The 20,431-nt window shown below is 36.7% G+C and overlaps 1 long non-coding RNA gene across 1 annotated transcript in view; it reads left to right on the forward strand.

Moving 5' to 3' along the window:
* The first annotated feature begins 4,380 nt into the window (after positions 1-4,380).
* LOC137634139 (uncharacterized) overlaps positions 4,381-20,431 on the forward strand; it is a 69,565-nt gene continuing 53,514 nt past the window's right edge. Inside the window, exon 1 of the long non-coding RNA XR_011042459.1 lies at positions 4,381-4,444. This is a non-coding gene — a long non-coding RNA (uncharacterized lncRNA). The remainder of the gene's footprint in view (positions 4,445-20,431) is intronic.

Raw genomic sequence — 20,431 nt, forward strand, 5'->3', positions numbered from 1 at the left:
TCCAAACAAAGTGAAAATTTTCAGATCTATTTCTAAACAAGAACATAGCCCTGTAGTACCTAGACAGGAATCTAGACTATCTACATCAAACCCTGAACCAACCCTTCAGGTTACCACTGACTGTTTGGTTAACCCCGTTGGAGGTCCCATCTCCCAGTACGGAAGCTTCACATTTCATGAAGATCATGAACCTTATCAGTTGCCTCAACGGTCTTGGTAACCCTCTTCGTACCCAAGTGACCGGGAAGTGAAGCATGATCGACAGAGTATTCCCAGAGTCCTGAAATAGACGCCACGGATTTGACGTGTATCTGTCGACCCGGGCTGGATCAAGGTTGTCTCTTGCCCAAGTCTGCAGACATATGTCAAATCTGTTCTCTCCTTATACACTTCTGGGTCTTCGCCCTTCTTTATTATGTTTTCTTCCCATGCACACTTTCGCCATTCATCTTCACTGGTCTTATGGTACTGTCCTCGCAATGTTAGTTCAGTGCTGCAAATTATCCTTTGACCTATACACTGAGTGTGAAATTTTAGTCAGATATAATCGTAAGTGGGTCCGGGGAAATTTTTAATGTACCCCCTTGTACAACCGCGTATTACCAAGAAGCAGCACGGCTTTTTATTGGCCAAGACTCTAACAAGCCACAAAAGCTCTTTCAACTTCAGAGGAGTTGAGCCTATTCCACTAGGGGTTAGTCACAGGAAATGGTTAGTAATTGCACATTATGAATGTGCTTTGTGGGGCACTAATAACACTATTCCATTCTTGCGTCATGTCACCATGTGATTCCTCTGTCTCAGTTTTTTGAAACATGTAAGAAAGTTTCTAGTGTTGTTTATAGAGGTTCCAAAGCCTCTGTTGTGATGCATGAGGTAGCTGTCAGCTCCTTAATGTCTATATGTATATAGGCTACCTACAAGAGAGAGAGGCGGGGGGGGGGTGTTCAGGTTAACAGGCAGATGAGCTGTTAGCCCATGTAAGATATGGAAAGATAATGTTTATGATCTAGAGAGGTTTTATTTCGTACATAAAAATCAATTTGAATTGTTTTTATATTGTCTTTCCATATATTTTGTATCATAATTAAAAATATAAGGCCTAGATATAAGTAACTTATAGTTAGGGTCTGATCAGTTTATCATAAAAAATCTTTAGAAGAATGGTTATGAAGATAGAAATAAAACATCATTATTGAATTTCTTGGCTGCTTAAAAGAACTCGTTAAAGTTCTGAAGGAAAGAATAAAAGTTTATTTCTCTAGTATTAAGGGTTACCATAACAATGATGGTGTCACTTCTCAGGAGAAGAAGAATTTCCAACTTGAAATGGATAACCAATACATCACTTACTTAATTACAATATTATAATAGCTTTGTAACAGAATTTACAATGAATTCACTTTAAAACTAGAACGGGCACTCGGTAGAGCACATGCCTTTGATATGTTGCACATCACAAGATAGGCAATTATGCATAATTAGACACTAGTTTCAGTTCGCAACAAAGTTGGCGGAAGAAACAAAGGAAGAGTCAATGGAATAGGTCCTGGACAATCTGGACCCACACGAGAACTTCGCACTGCAGGCATAACTTATTTTAATTTTCAAAATCTGGTCACTGCTTTCAATGCACATAGAACCTCAATTTTCAGTGTAAAGAATTTTATAGGAAGGTGCTATAAAACAGGCACCTGTTGAATAAAGCAAAGTCATTAAAGAAATATAATTTGCATTATGAATTTTTCAAATGATTTCCATTTGCTTTCTTTATATCCATTAAAATTCTTGTTTAACGTTCTCCACCTAGGTGAATATTATCTCAGTTCCATAATATATTGGCCTGGTTGTGTATGTAGGTATAAATTTAGATAAATTGTGAGAGATTTCAAGAGTATTCTGGATTTCTAATCTTGTAATCTGGCAACCCTACTTTTAGGAAATGTTCATATCTATATGGAAGGGTAATTCTGGAGACTTATCAATAATGACTGTTGTAGGCTACAGCTGATAGCCAATATCATGCGTTCATCTATTCCAGCTGGCTAAGGAAATAATGAGTGACTTCATTATACAATAGGCGACTACCCAAATTTACAGTATTATTTGCAAACCTTTATATTTAACTGAAAATGGTTTTGTTCGTAGTAAACAACTGTGTTTTGGGGAACATCTTACCTTTACCCAACCTATATAAGGATATGTTTTAATCTGTAGTTTATAAAATTTTCCTTTATTAAGATGTAAACATACTGTATTAGTATGCAGTTTATGGCAATGATAATTTAATTTAGTCTTTCCTTTAAAACTGTTTTCTCTGATTAAAAAATTAGGGGACGTATTCTATTCTTTTAAAGCACATACTAATGTAAATATGATTGGACCATTTGCTCTCGTTCATCTATTAAACGGTGAATGGTTGTTATACATATGTATTTTTGAAAACCATCAGATATCGTTTTAAAAGCTGCCATTTAAGATTATGATTTAAAAAATCATAGAAATTATTGGTTTGGTAGAATATATGAACGTGACTAGTACAATAATCCCAAACCTAACGTGCCTATTAATACTAGCACAAAGATATTATTTTAATATTCATGGAACAACGGCCCATACATTTTTGTATGAAACCAGAAAGAGCATTCGAGTGATAAAGTGGCAAAGCATACCACGGTAAATATAGATTGCGAGCTGCAGCGTGCTCTCTTACTTTGTGGGGGAAAAATAATTTATTCAAAATCGGCTTTGGGTTTGTGTTATATTTATTGAAATGTCGTTTCATTAGCTTTGTCTCTTATCTATTAATTATTGATACTAATTATGACATTTACGATAGTTATAGCAATACTTGCACTTTTATTTGAGTTATATTTATTATAAGAAGTACAATTATTGTAAATTTTGATATTGTCAATTTATAAAAACATGCTACACATTAAAATGTTCTACGTGAATAAATTTGGAGGCCCAATGATACTTATGTGATTAAGGTGCGTTAACCATAGTATAACGTAGGTTGGGTAATTTTAATGCACACATGAGGGGATTACTCTAGTAGTAAGGGAGGATAGAATGGTACATAGCCAGATCTATGCCTAAATATCGATATTCTAAGGAGTAGGCCTATAATTGGTAAAGTAATATATATTCAACATAGTTAAATTCGATACTTACATTAGAACTTGAAGTTATAACCCTAGTTGGAAAATCGGATGCTATAATCCCAAGGGTTCCAACAAGGAAAAATATGCAGATACATTTCTTATTTCTCGGTAAATCTTGCTTAATAAATATCGTATAAAACTAATAAATTATAGAATTTAATGTTTTCTTTGGAAATAACTCATAAAATTGCTACAATACTTTCATAAATGTAGATTTAAAAATCAGCTAGGCGAGTCTGTTAAATATAGTCCCCATTGGCTTTGTCTGAATGCCTTAAACAAATCGGATAGTTGCATTTATGAAGCAACTATCGATACTATAAAACATTTTCCTTACACACTTCTCTTGTATATATCTATTGATATTAAATCTTGTTTTATACAAATGTCTTTTGAAAGACTTTTATAGCCCAAATAGTCCTATCGTGGGATTAAATATTTAATTAGCAACATACAAGAATAACGATAGAAAACGCAGAGTATGGTGGAGCTCCCTGATTGGCTGAAGTAAATTTTCCATCAAGGCCCCCACTTTAGGGGAATTTCTCCACAAATCGGGAAATTCCTGCGGTTTGGGGCATAAAACTTGGGTACCTGATTATCTTGGAATTTTTGGGGGAAATGTAATATTATCACTCTTAAAATCTTCAATCTTCCTCAGGATATAACAATAATTCTTTTATACACATAGATATTCATTTGAAATGTGGTTTTAATTTCTAAAAAAAAAAAAAAAGGAAGAAAAAAAAGACAGCAATTAACACATTTATTTTGTTATTCAATTACTGTGAATGGCTTCTTTTGTAAGTTTCGCTTGTTGTGACAATACAAATATGATTTTGTGAATATATCTTTTAGATCACATAATTTCATCAAAACACAATTAGGGCCTAAATTTTTAACGGGCTACCTTGGCGCAAGAGCCCATGGCCTGCACCTTCAGTGCATGTCGTTCTAATGCCTGCCTACCTGCCTGCCTGCCAGGGCCTAAGTCATAAATATTATTCTAAAAAGCTAAATCTTTCATGTTTAAGGTATCATAAAGGATCATTTTGTTATATTAAAGTTATAGAAAATGCAGCAGTATGTAAAATAATTATTTCTGATTAAATTTTTGTTAGACACTAAAAGGAATTACTTCTGTTCTAGGGAAATTCTAGGGGGTGTCTAGGGATGTATTTTTCGCCGGTGAAAGATTCATTCTAGTCCTTGACTTCGAAGAGGACGGACGTGTTTTTTTTTTACCAGTGCTTTTGTGAACAATGAAGGCAATGAGGGTAAGACCATACATACTTTTTAGGTTAATTTCTGGCATTTTCGCTGATTTGTATTGCTTTCAAACGCTAGAAATTTAAATTACCAGTGATTCTCATAGAAAAGACCTAAATTTGCGAAGGTATTTTGTCTTGTTATTTAACAATACGATGATGTTGCAATATAGTTTTGTTCCAAGTTAAGAAGACTTCCTAATCATTTAGAGATATTTCTCAAGTCATTTTATGTCTTATTTAATAATACGATGTTGTTGCAATGTAGTTTTGAGTTCCAAGATAAGAAGACTATTGCATAGTAACCTTTAATCGTAGTTGTTACTAATGGGAAAAAAAACTCAGACATTAGCCTGTCAGTGCCTGGTTCGAGGCTTAAATTCCTTTCTAAAACCAGTGTTGAAATTACGAGAGCTGTACTTTTGTAAAATCTATTCAATAGCTTATTGGAAAATTTCGGTACTTGATTTTTATTACATATTCTGATTTGATGCGGAAGAGAAAATGGAGGTTATTTTTTCACATTATTAAGATTGTGAAAACTATTCATGGCGGTGAAGTATAAAAGACTGCTTAATTTGTGTATATTTTGCCTTGCAAAAGCGTAAAAAGGATCCGTGAATTTTATGTGATAGGTGTAAGCGAGTTACTTTGACACAAAATCATTCATTAGTTGACATGCAGATACAATTAGTGAATTTCTTAGCATACACAGCATATATATAACATAAATATTTCATTAATTTACTTAAACAAAATTAATTCTTTGCAATAACTCAGAAATCACTCATTTACTTACCTTTAAGTGCTGTTTTCTTGTTCCTAACCACACAGGGAAACCCCTTGCCCTACATGACCTACAAGATCAGTTTATCGTATATATTCTCAAGTATTTAGCGTATATATAGTCCTTTATAAGTAGGCTACATAATTATTTGTTTAAACTACTTTTCCATAGTTTCACTAAATGATAGCCCTAGGAAATTCAGTCCACGCGCAGCTTTGCATTTTTGTTAAATGAATAAATTCAAATTATTTCCCAGGTGTCTACAACCTAGTTCAGATTGCTCGTATCATCAGCCACGCCCAACAGTCTCTCTCTCTCTCTCTCTCTCTCTCTCTCTCTCTCTCTCTCTCTCCCTCTCTCTCTCTCCTCTCTCTCTCTCTCTCTGTTGATTTCTCATTTTCATATAAGCATCGTATTCAACTTTTTCAAAATTTCATTTATTTAAATATCCTATTCTTAAACTCGAAAGTTACATGGTTGGGTCTCTGGCAGAAGCACTGCTCAGTTCAGAGTTGTTTAATTTCGTTGTCCCTTCAACTTATCTTACTTTACTTTAAGGGTTGCTTTTCTGGTCCTATACTGCAGGGGAACCCTACTCTCATCAGGAGCTTCCGTAATCAATGCATTTAGCATTTCACATATTGTCAATACCAATTTTGCAATATTTCTAGTTCAGAGTGAACCTAACGTTGATACCTTATGTCAGCAGTAGGGAATTCCATATTTTTACAAGGGCGCTTCAGTCTTTCGATAAAGCCAATCCAGAAGGTTCTCACTTTGTGTACAAGTAGATTAAAGACATCGTTTTATAATTGGGTTTTGATAAATACCTACCTTGACGGCATATCTCTCTCTCTCTCTCTCTCTCTCTCTCTCGCTCTCTCTCTCTCTCTCTCGCTCTCTCTCTCTCTCGCTCTCTCTCTCTCTCGCTCTCTCTCCTCTCTCTCTCTCTCTCTCTCTCTCTCTCGCTCTCTCTCTCTCTCGCTCTCTCTCTCTCTCTCTCTCGCTCTCTCGCTCTCTCGCTCTCTCTCGCTCTCTCTCTCTCTCTCTCTCTCTCGCTCTCTCTCTCTCTCGCTCTCTCTCTCTCGCTCTCTCTCTCTCTCTCTCTCTCGCTCTCTCTCTCTCTCGCTCTCTCGCTCTCTCTCTCTCGCTCTCTCGCTCTCTCTCTCTCGCTCTCTCGCTCTCTCTCTCGCTCTCTCTCTCGCTCTCTCTCTCTCTCTCTCTCGCTCTCTCGCTCTCTCTCTCCTCTCTCTCTCTCTCTCTCTCTCTCTCTCTCTCTCTCTCTCTCTCTCTCTCTCTCTCTCTCTCTCTCTCTCTCTCATTATTATGAGACTTCAAATGAGTCCATACACGACCCTTCAATGCTTTCGTTTTAAAACAGCCACGATTTAGCTTTAGTATTTATTCCCTCATTATTTACATTGAGATATTGACTATGTTTTCATATGTTTGTTGCAGAATCGCAGTAAGTTGGGACGAAATTCTTGCGCAATTCGTGTACTTATGAGAAAATATTTTTGGGAAAACCTTTATTGATATTATTTATATTGTATTAAGCTATCATCAATTAATTATTTCATGATTCACTAGTAGACAGGCCGTAATCACCTCATTTGTTATTTGATGACTAAACTCTTACTGTAAGTTTGTTTTTTGATCTATCAATCGAAAATGGTTTTCTACATAAATACTGTATTTGTTCCTCGTTACGAAGACGGGGCCCACTCGTTGTCAGTTTAGTTTTAAACAAATTCATTTATTAATCTAAAAATTTATCCCTTATTTGGTGATAACGCACCAAATGGTTTCGTTTAACGTAGAGGTAATATATTAATTTGTTTTGCCTGTATTAGATTTTCAATTATTAAATGAGGAGCAGATTCATGTGGAAATTTCCGGAAGTAATATCATTTTACTTTAAAGGCTGCTTATCTGGTCCTGTACAGCAGGGGAATCCTACTTTTTACAAGACCCCCATTGTCATTTTACGATGTTCATTTGGGAATCGGGAGCATTCATTTCGCATTGCGTATTGTTTACTTGTTTACTTGTTTTGGGTTTAAATCCAACCCTCCACTGAAGTCGAGTGAACTACTACTCGGGCGGGTCCATATTAATCATCTAACGAAACATTTTCATTATAACTTATACAATTCTTTGATTGTAGCATCTTCCAAATCATATGATCTTGTGAAAAGTAATGTCTTTAGTTTCTTCTTAAATTCAATTGCTCCCTTTAGGTCCTTCATTTCAGTTGGCAGTTTATTATAATGTCTAGGTGCATTGCGCATTGCTCGCTTACTTTTAGATCATCACAATTGAAACACCTGCAAAGTAAAAAAAAGTCTTCAATTTCCTCTTGAAAGTCTTAATATCTTCAATTATTCGGCTGTCTCGTGGGAGCTTATTGTATTGTGTCGGGGCCGCATGTTCAAAAGGTCTAGAGGCTACAGTAGACATATATCTAGATTCTAATAGTTTGAAACTATCTGTAACTATTCTCGTGGGTTATAGTGCATATTTTAAACTCATAAGGGGTTATTAGTGATCCACATAATGGCATAAAGTGTCAATGCGTCAATACTGTCTTTAATACTCTGTGGACTAAGAAATGTTTGTGCAGAGAGTTTTGCTATATTCTTTAGTGAAAAAATTGTTAAAATCTATAGAGGCTTCCCCCAAAATCACTTGGAAGGACAGTCAGCTATGCCAGTGAAGGAGGGAAAGAAGTTAATAAAATTTAAGGAAATAAATATGTGCGACTTGTTAAAGGTTATGAGAGAGATGAAGAATACATATTGTGGAAACGACCCTTTCCCAAACAGTTCAATAAGTGAAGCTCCAAACAAGCAAGTTGTATATAATATTTACCTGAACATTATTAACCTAAGTATATCACAATCCTGTTTTCCTAGCTGTGAAAAAAACTGCGTTGATCAAACCAATTTACAAAGGGAAAGGTGATGTAAACGAGCTAAATTCATATAGGCCCATTTCAAATTTATCCTACATGTCAAAGCTTATTGAAAAAGTCATAAGTGAGCAATTATGGGCGCATATTGACGAGTTAGAGGTATTCCCGGAAAATCAATCGGCCTACAGAGCTAATCATTCTACAGAAACTACTTTGTGCTCAATAATGAATGATATGATAGGTCTTCTTGATGGGGGAAGGTGTGGAATTTTAATTATGTTAGATCTTAGTGCTGCTTTTGACACTGTTGTGCACGAGTACTTACTTGACGACTTAAAGTCTATTGGAGTGACTGAGGAAGCACTGAAATTTTTGCGAAGTTACTTAGTGAACAGGAAGACTATTGTAGAAGTTTCTGGAAACCGATCCAATGAGAGAATTCTTATGAAGGGTGTACCACAGGGTAGTGTTCTGGGTCCTATCTTGTTTAACATATATACTATCGAGCTATCACACATCTTGAAAAAACAAAAGGTGGGTTTTAAACTATATGCAGATGATACTCAGTTTTACCTCTCAATTTCAACAACACAAGATACAGAGAAGAAAATTGATAAGATAATGATTGAAATAAAAACATGGATGCAGAGGAAAAAGCTCAAATTAAATGATGATAAAACAGAATGTATGTTCTTTGGCACAAAGGTGGCTTTGAAGAATTACCAGTTAATTCAAAGTATAAAAATTGGTGATGCTGATGTTGGGATTGTGCCTGTTGTGAAAAATTTGGGTGTACTGATAGACTGTAATTTGTCAATGAAGGACCAAATTGTGAACACAGTGAAAGTGTGTAACTATCACCTGAGAAACATAGCATTTATTAGAAAATATTTAACAGAGGGCAGTACAAAAATTTTAGTGATGAGTCATGTAATATCAAGGCTTGATTATTGCAATTCTCTGTACTACAAATTGCCCAATACACTACTAAGAAAGCTTCAAAATGTGCAAAACCGGGCGGCTAGACTGATAAAAGGCATTAAATTTCGGGAGAGAATAACTCCTGCACTGATCGATCTACATTGGTTACCTGATAAGGCTAGAATTGAATTTAAAATTTGCTTGTTGACTCACAAAGCACTTACAAGTGATAAGCCTAAATATCTTCGTGATTGCTTGGTCCCCTACCCTGAAGCTACCAGCGCCGCTGTAAGAGTTAGACATGCCGATGACCCACATAGACTATTCGAAATTAGTGTGAATCATGCAATAGGAGGAAGAACGTTCAATGCTACACCGAGACTCTTTAACGACCTTCCACTCGATGTCAAGAATAGCAATAATGTGGCAGCTTTCAAGAAAAACCTGAAGACTTATCTTTTTAGAAAGTGTTATAATAGTGACCTGAAAACTATTAAGCCTGAATACAAATGCTAGCGAAATAACTGATAACGATACAGAGCAAAATATTAACTGGAAAGAAATTATTTTTTCACACACCAAGGCCCGCCTGAACAGACCTTTAGTGTTTGATGGAGGGCGAGAAATAAACCCGTAAAAGTAAAAGTAAGAAGGCATGAAAATTCCTATTATTCTAGTTTAGATTTTTGTCAATTTATGTGCGTGGTAAGATGGAAGAGTTTAAAGGTATTTCCTACGTAAGCAAATATGTTATATTTATATCTCTTTGGAAAGTGTTATAATAGTGATCTGAAAACTATTAAGCCTGAATACAAATGCTAGCGAATAACTGAAAAGATACAGAGCAAAATATTAACTAGAAAGAAATTATTTTCACACATCAAGGCCCGCCTGAACAGACTTTTAGTGTCTGATGGAGGGCGAGAAATAAACCCCTAAAAGTAAGTAATAACTAACAACAAATATTCGGAATTGGCTAAAGGGGGTTATAGAAGACCAATGTTTCTGTTGAATTTAATCCTGAAAGACTTATAGGAGATTGTATACAAATTATAATGGTGATTTAACGAGACGTATGAAATTGGCAGGGTCCACAGACATGGGTACTTCGCGAATGGAAAGTTCCCATTTAAAGAAAGACCCAAAACAGTTCTAATTTAATCATTGGTTCCACAATTGTCAAATGTAATCTGTGACGCCATGCAATATAGAGTAAATCTTTCAAATTACTGTTGAAGAACCGATTTCAAAAGTACGTCCTAGTAAATTTGGTGAAAGGGCTTTCAGCTACTGTGCGCCTAGACTTTATAATAAACTGCCAACTGAAATGAAGGACCTAAAGGGAGCAAATGAATTTAAGAAGAAACTAAAGACTTTACTTTTCACAAGATCAAATGATTTGGAAGATGCTACAATAAAAGAATTGTATAAGTTATAATGAAAATGTTTCGTTAGATGATTGATGTGGACCCGCCCGAGTAGTTCACTCGACTAAAGTGGAGGGTTGGATTTAAACCCAAAACAAGTAACAAGTAAATCATCCATGTATTTTCTAGGTGACGTAGGCAATCTTGGATGTGCTGTTCATTTTGCATTAACAATGGCTTTTTGTTAAACATAGTCAGAAGTTGTCTTGTTTATAATGATTTTTCGTGCCACAGAATCTGGTTTGAAGTCTTGTTCTTTCCGGCGACTGTAAAAACTTCTCGCATAGTTTACCGTACTTTACTTTAAGGACTGCTTTTCTGGTCCTATACAGCAGGGGAACTCTACGCTACTCTCTACAGGACCTTCGGTCATTTTAGTATATGCATTCCAAGACATTCTGCATTTCCCACTTCACGTTACTCGTATATTGTCAAATCTACACTGTCGAAGCACTTGGAGAACAAGTGTCATCAGTTTCCCCTTGAAAGACTTAATATCGTCAGTCGTTCGAATGTCTAGTGCGAGCTTATATGGTCTCGGGGCCGCATATTTGGTCCTTAGGTTAACTTACAATGCTTTCGTTTTAAAACTGAGTTACGATATAGGTTTAGTATTTGTTCCCGCTTTATTTACATATGGTGGTTGTAGAATTATAATTAGGTAAGGATGAATTCCTTGCGTAATTTAGATTGATTTTCATATGGGTATTGGGTTGGGGTAGGAATAAGCTCTGACCTTGCTGTGTTAATTAGGACTCGTGTCCTTATATCCCCAAATTCATACCACAGTCGAATAGTTTCCCTCGATCAACATCGAAGTAAAAGTAAGCAAGCTAAGTTTTCTGCATTTCTCGTCAAGTTCTCAATTTTCACACTTTCATGATCTTAAGCGCAAATTGCCATTTAAATATACCAGGGAAATATATGTTATCTCTTCATTCAAGTGAGTTCAATTATAGTAACACTGTTTACTAATTCAGCTAATAAGGGACACAAGACCAGAGTTGATTTCTGGGGTATAAAACAGTTCCTGGGTTTGCCTTCTCGTATCTTAAGCGCAAATTGTCGTCAAGTATACCAAGGAAATATGATTTGTCATACCCTCGTTCAAGTGAGTTCAGTTGTAACACTGTTTATTAATTCAACTCATGAATGACACAAGATCAAAGCTGATTTCTGGAGGTATAAAGTAGTTTACGGGTTTTACTCTTTCGTATTTTAAGTGCAAACTGTTGTCAAATACATCAGGGAAATTCGATTTGCTATACCCTCGTTCAAGTGAGTTCAATTGTAGTAACACTATCTCATGGGCGACACAAGCTTATAGTTGATTTCTGTGTTGTATAAAGTGAAGAAGATCGGAATGAGTTCTGGAATGATTTAACTAGGTGTGTAGAAGGACTGGGTAGAAGGAATTATGTAGTTGTTATGGGTGACTTAAATGCTAGAGTGGGCGCTGGAGAGGTAGAAGGTGTCATTGGTAAGTATGGCGTACCAGGTGAAAATGAGAGTGGTGAGAGACTGGTAGACATGTGTGTTGAACAAGAGATGGTAATAGGTGCTAGCTTCTTTAAAAAGAAAGATAAGAATAAGTATACGTGGGTAAGAGTGGCAAATGGAAGAGTAGTAGAAAGGGCATTAATGGATTATGTGTTGGTAACTAAAAGAATGTTTGGAAGATTGAAAGACGTGCACGTGTTTAGGGGTATGGCTAACGGTATGTCTGATCATTTTTTGGTGGAAGGAAAATTAGTTGTAGCAAAAGAGTGGGGGAATAGAGTAGGTGGATGTAAAAGCGAGCTAGTGACGGTTGAAGAGCTAATAAAACCGGGGGTAAAAAGTAAATATCAGGAAAGGTTGAAAATGGCATATGATGAGGTGAGAGTAAGAGAAACTGGTAATTTAGAGGAGGAATGGAAGTTAGTAAAAGAAAATTTTGTTGGGATTGCAAGTGATGTATGTGGCAAGAAGGTTGTTGGAGGCAGCATGAGGAAGGGCAGTGAATGGTGGAATGAAGGAGTGAAGGTGAAAGTGGAAGAGAAAAAGAGGGCTTTTGAAGAATGGCTGCAGAGTAATAGTATAGAGAAGTATGAAAAATATAGAGAGAAAAAGGTGGAAGTAAAGCGCAAGGTACGTGAGGCAAAGAGGGCAGCTGACCTGAGGTGGGGTCAGGGATTGGGTCAGTCATATGAAGAGAATAAGAAGAAGTTTTGGAAAGAATTGAAGAGAGTAAGGAAGGCTGGCGCAAGAATTGAAGAGACAGTGAAAGATGGAAATGGAAGGTTGTTAAAAGGAGAGGAGGCAAGGAAAAGGTGGGCGGAATATTTTGAAAGTTTGCTGAATGTTGAGGATAATAGGGAGGCAGATATAATTGCTGTTCCAGGTGTTGAGGTGCCAGTGATGGGAGGTGAGAATGAGAGAGAGATAACAATAGAGGAAGTGAGGAGAGCACTAGATGAAACGAGAGTAGGAAAAGCATCTGGTATGGACGGTGTGAAAGCTGAGATGTTGAAGGAAGGGGGTGTGACTGTACTTGAATGGATGGTGAGATTGTTTAATATGTGTTTTGTGTTGTCAATGGTACCAGTAGATTGGGTTTGTGCATGTATTGTACCACTATATAAGGGTAAGGGAGATGTGCATGAGTGTTGTAATTCAAGAGGTATTAGTTTGTTGAGTGTAGTTGGAAAAGTGTATGGTAGAGTACTGATTAATAGGATTAAGGATAAAACAGAGAATGCAATCTTGGAAGTACAGGGTGGTTTTAGAAGAGGTAGGGGTTGTATGAATCAGATTTTTACAGTTAGGCAGATATGCGAGAAATATTTAGCAAAAGGTAAGGAGGTGTATGTTGCGTTTCTGGATCTGGAGAAAGCATATGATAGAGTTGATAGGGAAGCAATGTGGGATGTGATGAGGTTATATGGAGTTGGTGGAAGGTTGTTGCAAGCAGTGAAAAGTTTATACAAAGGTAGTAAAGCATGTGTTAGAATAGGAAATGAAGTGAGTGATTGGTTTCCGGTGAGAGTGGGGCTGAGACAGGGATGTGTGATGTCGCCGTGGTTGTTTAACTTGTATGTTGATGGAGTGGTGAGAGAGGTGAATGCTCGAGTGCTTGGACGAGGATTAAAACTGGTAGGCGAGAATGATCATGAATGGGAGGTAAATCAGTTGTTGTTTGCGGATGATACTGTACTGGTAGCAGACACAGAAGAGAAGCTTGACCGACTAGTGACAGAATTTGGAAGGGTGTGTGAGAGAAGGAAGTTGAGAGTTAATGTGGGTAAGAGTAAGGTTATGAGATGTACGAGAAGGGAAGGTGGTGCAAGGTTGAATGTCATGTTGAATGGAGAGTTACTTGAGGAGGTGGATCAGTTTAAGTACTTGGGGTCTATTGTTGCAGCAAATGGTGGAGTGGAAGCAGATGTACGTCAGAGAGTGAATGAAGGTTGCAAAGTGTTGGGGGCAGTTAAGGGAGTAGTAAAAAATAGAGGGTTGGGCATGAATGTAAAGAGAGTTCTATATGAGAAAGTGATTGTACCAACTGTGATGTATGGATCGGAGTCGTGGGGAATGAAAGTGATGGAGAGACAGAAATTGAATGTGTTTGAGATGAAGTGTCTGAGGAGTATGGCTGGTGTATCTCGAGTAGATAGGGTTAGGAACGAAGTGGTGAAGGAGAGAACGAGTGTAAGAAATGAGTTAGCGGCTAGAGTGGATATGAATGTGTTGAGGTGGTTTGGCCATGTTGAGAGAATGGAAAATGGTTGTCTGCTAAAGAAGGTGATGAATGCAAGAGTTGATGGGAGAAGTACAAGAGGAAGGCCAAGGTTTGGGTGGATGGATGGTGTGAAGAAAGCTCTGGGTGATAGGAGGATAGATGTGAGAGAGGCAAGAGAGCGTGCTAGAAATAGGAATGAATGGCGAGCGATTGTGACGCAGTTCCAGTAGGCCCTGCTGCTTCCTCCGGGGCCTTAGATGACCGCGGAGGTAGCAGCAGTAGGGGAGTCAGCATTATGAAGCTTCATCTGTGGTGGAAATGTGGGAGGTTGGGCTGTGGCACCCTAGCAGTACCAGCTGAACTCGGTTGGGTCCCTGATTAGGCTGAAGGAACATAGAGAGTAGAGGTCCCCTTTTTGTTTTGTTTCATTGTTGGTGTCGGCTATCCCCCAAAATTGGGGGAAGTGCCTTGGTATATAGATAGATAGATAAAGCTTAGAGAAACTAATGGAGTTGGTGGAATTTTGATTTTCATTTTATCTATTGCTACTGAATGCCCTGGGAAAAATCACATATCGAGAGCAGATATAGTATTTATGAATTGGGTTATTCAGAGGATAAGGAAAAGTCAGGTGGTAAATGTCTGCAGTTTTGGGATGACTCCTAAATTCGTACGAGAAGTAAGAATTTCCAATTCGTACCCAACAGCTTTTGTCAACCTGACAATAGTTACGGGTAGGTTCAAGGTACTGGCGCCGAGATGAACCTTTAGGTTATAATATTTCAAATTTGCAACCTCAAAGCACCCGAAAGAAGAAACTGAAGACTTTATCGTTTTATAAGCGCTTGGATAATGTGGATTGGACAATTAACGCGGAATACGCTATGTGGTACTTTAAATACTTAAGAATCAATACGACAAACTGATCATGTAGGTCCTTTAATGCGTAAGGTTTCCTTGTGTGATAGAACCAGGAAACAGTCCTTAAATTAAATAAACTAATAATCCTTTAGCTACCCAAAAGCTTCATCCACAGTACCAGTGGTTCACAAATCATTAAGCAGTAAATTATTTAAAACTGTCAAAAGCAGATCAAGTAAAATCAGAATTGCTTATTTTTTCAATATCCATTATTTCTGGCGAATCATTTTTACAATAGTGCATATAGTTGTTTCCTTATAATTGTCTGTATGTTGACTGGTTATCAGTTGATGCTTCCATTCTTCCAAAGTGACTGACTAGTTGCTCAAGAATGACATATGCAGGAAAATTTGACATAAAGAACAGATCTGAAATAGGTTTGGATGTACGCGAGTTCTAATAATCTAGAGCGTTTTCAGAATTGGTGTAACTGCAGTCACTGTCTCAGTACAGTAGTTCGATTTACTATTTCTGAAATATCCTTAAGACTATAAAAGTTTTTACTTCAATTGCTTTAGATATTAGCATCAGGTTAATCGTACAATTGGTTGACTTAGCCCCCTTAAAAATCCTGATGATTTCATCATTTGCTAGTTTATAGTTTATATAGGAAGTATTTATTTTAATGTTACTGTTCTTAGAATGTTTTATTTTTCCTTGTTTCCTTTCCTTACTGGGCTATTTTCCCTGTTGGTGCCCCTGGGCTTATAGCATCTTGCTTTTCCAACTAGGGTTGTAGCCTAGCAATTGATAATAATAATAATATACTATTAAATCGTTTATCTTATTTGTGCGTCTGGTTATCACTAATCTGTCTTGGAATATCTTCTTAAGATCCAACTATATTTTTGGTTTTTTAAAATGTCCAGGAATTTATTAGCCTGCCGTTTTTGTCACCATACACACCATACACGCCTTTTTCCATTTAGATTTCCTATTATTATTATTGTTGTTGTTGTTGTTACTGTTACTATTATTGTTATTGTCACTTATTATTATTATTATTATTATTATTATTATTATTATTATTATTATTATTATTATTATTATTATTATTATTAGCTAAGCTATAACTCTAGTTGGGAAAGCCGGATGCTTTAAGCCCAAAGTCTCTAGCAGGGAAAAATAGCCCAGTGAGGAAAGGAAATAAGGAAACAAATAGGGTATAATTAAAGAAATAACAATTAAAATAAAATATTGTAAGAACAGTAATAACATTAAACCAGATCTTTCATATATAAAATGTGGTAAGAGACCTATGTCTGCCTATTCAACATAAAAACATTTGCTGCAAGTTTGAACTTTTGAAGTTCTACCGATTCAACTAATCTATTAGCCAGTTCTTGGTCACTATGCACACAAGGAGCCTTTTTCCATCTTTAATTTCCCACCAGACCATTTATAAGACGATATTGCTTATTCATGTCTGTTGCCTCTGTTTCCCTCTTAATAAGCACTTTACGATTGTGTATTCACTCGCTGCATTTCAGTTTGTAATATAGTCCACATTCCCTCTACGTTTTTTCTCGACTTTTCTCTTAAAATCCTTCAATTGAAACTATGATTAGTATCTCCAGAAGGCTAAGTCCACTGCCAGATCTTATGTTTAGTATCTCCAGAAGGCTAAATCCACTGCCAGATCTTATGTTTAGTATCTCCAGAAGGCTAAATCCACTGCCAGATCTTATGTTTAGTATCTCCAGAAGGCTAAATCCACTGCCAGATCTCTGCTCAGACAGCGTATAACGATTAAAAAGCTTCCAGACGGGTAAAATCCCTTGTTAAAATGCTTCCAGAGGGCTGAAATCACTGGCTGCACCACCACTTGCATTTCGGGCATATCCTCTACAACGTTTACAACGCTCAATATATTCTTCACCATTAAATCCATTGAATTTAGAAAAAAAAGGCTTTAAACGCCCATAAGGGCTTTGAGTATACTTGTAACTCGTAGGCCTATATCTTAAATTCGATATCGCTGAAATCTATGTAGGCAAGATATTCATTGGGTAATTGTTTACTAATTAAAAGATATTTTGAAGTTAATTGTATGATTCAGTTATTTTCCATGATATTTTCAAGTTTTGCGTCCTCGTCTAGGAACAAGTTATGTTGAAGTTAGATTTTGAGGTAAACTGATCAATGTTAAAGTGATGTTAGTCACTTGCCCTATCCAGAAAACACTAGATTGCGTACACCCAGCAACACAACCGGTGTCGCCCGGCCAGAGCTGACTTGGAGAGATCATGCCCCTCTTGCCCTGAAAGGTGGCCGACGTTAAACAACCGAGACATCGTTAGGATTGTTCGAATGTGAGGAGGAGGGAAATTACCGATATCACTCAAAGAAATGCGATGAAGAGAGCGAACTTTTTATTCTTTTAAGAAATTTAATCTAATATTATTTCGAAAATTAATCAAAGGATTTTATCATAACTTTTTATTTGAATTTTCCTATCTTAATTCTATATAAAATTTTCTTGAATAATATTAGAACTGACTTTTCATATTAATATCCATAATACGGAAATATCCCTCGTTCGCATTTTCTTAAGCAATTCCTCTCTCTCTCTCTCTCTCTCTCTCTCTCTCTCTCTCTCTCTCTCTCTCTCTCTCTCTCTCTCTCTCTCTCTCTCTCTCTCTCTCTCTCCCCACATAAATACACACTGTGACCTACGTATTATATGTAGGGCTAATAATGTATCGTTTCAAATAGCACATATTGGGTCACCAATCATTAATAAGTGGCCTTTGTTCAAAATTTCGAAGGTAATGGGGTTTAAAGGTTTAGTTGTTGATTTCAGTGTTTTCCTTTGATTTCGATCATGAACCACGTAGCTCAGTGTGGTTGGGATCAGCTTTTGTCACAGGCTACTTGGCTCCGGCCCTCTTAGAGAAAATAGTATTACTTGCTATATAATTATATTAGTTTAAGGTTGGATATCTAAAATGCATCACCAGTTAACATAATCTATATTGTTTCAGAAGTGATTGGTGACAATAAAATATATGAAATGACATGCAATGAAAGTTCATTGGTGCATTATTATAGTGATTATGTATATATTTTGAGGTGCCTTATTTCCAGCATTAGGGTTTTTTTTACCTCTATTTTTAGGTGTCCTTACTTTAGCTTAAGGGGCTTTATGTCATCTATTTTAGGTGACTTCTCTCTAGCATTAGGGGCTTTTTAACCTCTTGATTTTGAGGTGCCTTATCTTTAGCATTAGGGGTTTTTACCTCTATTTCAAGGTGCCTTATTTCTAGCATTAGGAGCTTTTTTACCTTTATTTTTAGGTGCCTTATCTCTAGTATTAGGGGCTTTTTGACCTCTGTTTTTAGGTGCCTTATCTCTAGCGTTATGGACTTCATGACCTCTATTTTAAGGAGCCTTATCTCTAGCATTAGGGGCTTCTTGACCTCTGATTTTGAGGTGCCAGGTGCCATATCTCTAGCATTAGGGGATTTTTTTACCTATATTTTGAGGTGCCTTATCTCAGAATTAGGATCTTTTTTATCTCTGTTTTTAGGTGCCTTATCTTTAGCTTTAGGGGCTTATTTATACATTAGGGGCTTTTTTACCTCTATCTTTAGGAGCTTTATATATAGCATTAGGGGATTTTTTACCTCGATTTTGAGGTGCATTACTCCTCGCATTTGAGGCTCTTTGACCTCGATTTTTAGGTGCCTTATTTATAGCATTAGGGGCTTTTTCACCTCGATTTTGAGGTGCATTTCTTTTAGCATTAGAGGCTCTTTGACCTCTCTTTTTAGGTGCCTTATTTATAGCATTAGGGTTTTTTACCTCGATCTTTAGGAGCCCTATATATAGCATTAGTGGCTTTGTGACCTCGATTTGGAGGTGCATTACTTCTAGCATTAAAGGCTCTTTGACCTCTCTTTTTAGGTGCCTTATTTATGGCATTAGGGGCTTTTTTACCTCGATTTTGAGGTGCATTACTTATAGCATTAGAGGTTCTTTGACTTCTCTTTTTAGGAGCCTTATTTATAGCATTAGGGGCTTTTTTACCTCTTCTTTTAGGAGCCTTATTTATAGCATTAGGGACTTATTGACCTTGATTTTGAGGTGCATTACTTCTAGCATTAGAGGCTCTTTGACCTCTCTTTTTAGGTGCCTTATTTATTGCATTAGGAGCCTTTTTACCTCTTCTTTTAGGAGCGTTATTTATAGCATTAAGGGCTTATTGATCTCGATTTTGAGGTGCATTACTTATAGCATTAGAGGCTCTTTGACCTCTCTTTTTAGGAGCCTTATTTATAGCATTAGGGGCTTTTTGACCTCTTCTTTTAGGAGCCTTATTTATAGCATTAGGGACTTATTGACCTTGATTTTGAGGTGCATTACTTCTAGCATTAGAGGCTCTTTGACCTCTCTTTTTAGGTGCCTTATTTATTGCATTAGGAGCCTTTTTACCTCTTCTTTTAGGAGCGTTATTTATAGCATTAAGGGCTTATTGATCTCGATTTTGAGGTGCATTACTTATAGCATTAGAGGCTCTTTGACCTCTCTTTTTAGGAGCCTTATTTATAGCATTAGGGGCTTTTTGACCTCTTCTTTTAGGAGCCTTATTTATAGCATTAGGGACTTATTGACCTTGATTTTGAGGTGCATTACTTCTAGCATTAGAGGCTCTTTGACCTCTCTTATTAGGTGCCTTATTTATTGCATTAGGAGCCTTTTTACCTCTTCTTTTAGGAGCCTTATTTATATTATTAAGGGCTTATTGATCTCGATTTTGAGGTGCATTACTTATAGCATTAGAGGCTCTTTGACCTCTCTTTTTAGGAGCCTTATTTATAGCATCAGGGTCTTTTTTAGGTGCCTTATATATAGTGCTAGGGTCTTTTTTACCTCGATTTTGAGGTGCAGTACTTGTAGCATTAGAGGCTCTTTGCCCTCTAATTTTAGGTGTCTTATTTATAGCATTAGGGCTTCTTGACCTCGATTTTGAGGTGCAATACTTCTATTATTAAGAGCTTTTTTACCTTTCTTTTTAGGGTCCTTGTTTATATCATTAGGGTTTTTTTTACCTCGATATTTAGGAGCTCTATATATATAGCATTAGTGGCTTTGTGACCTTGATTTGGAGGTGCATTACTTTTAGCATTAGAGGCTCTTAGACTTCTATTTTTAGGTGCCTTAGTTGTAGCATTAGGGGCTCTTTTACCTTGATTTTGAGGTTCATTACTTGTAGCATTAGAGGCTCTTTGACCTCTATTTTTAGGAGCCTTATTTAGAGCATTAGGGGCTTTTTTACTTCGATTTCGAGGTGCATTACTTCTAG

This window comes from Palaemon carinicauda, chromosome 44, assembly GCF_036898095.1.
Source record: "Palaemon carinicauda isolate YSFRI2023 chromosome 44, ASM3689809v2, whole genome shotgun sequence".
NCBI classification, from domain to species: domain Eukaryota; kingdom Metazoa; phylum Arthropoda; class Malacostraca; order Decapoda; family Palaemonidae; genus Palaemon; species Palaemon carinicauda.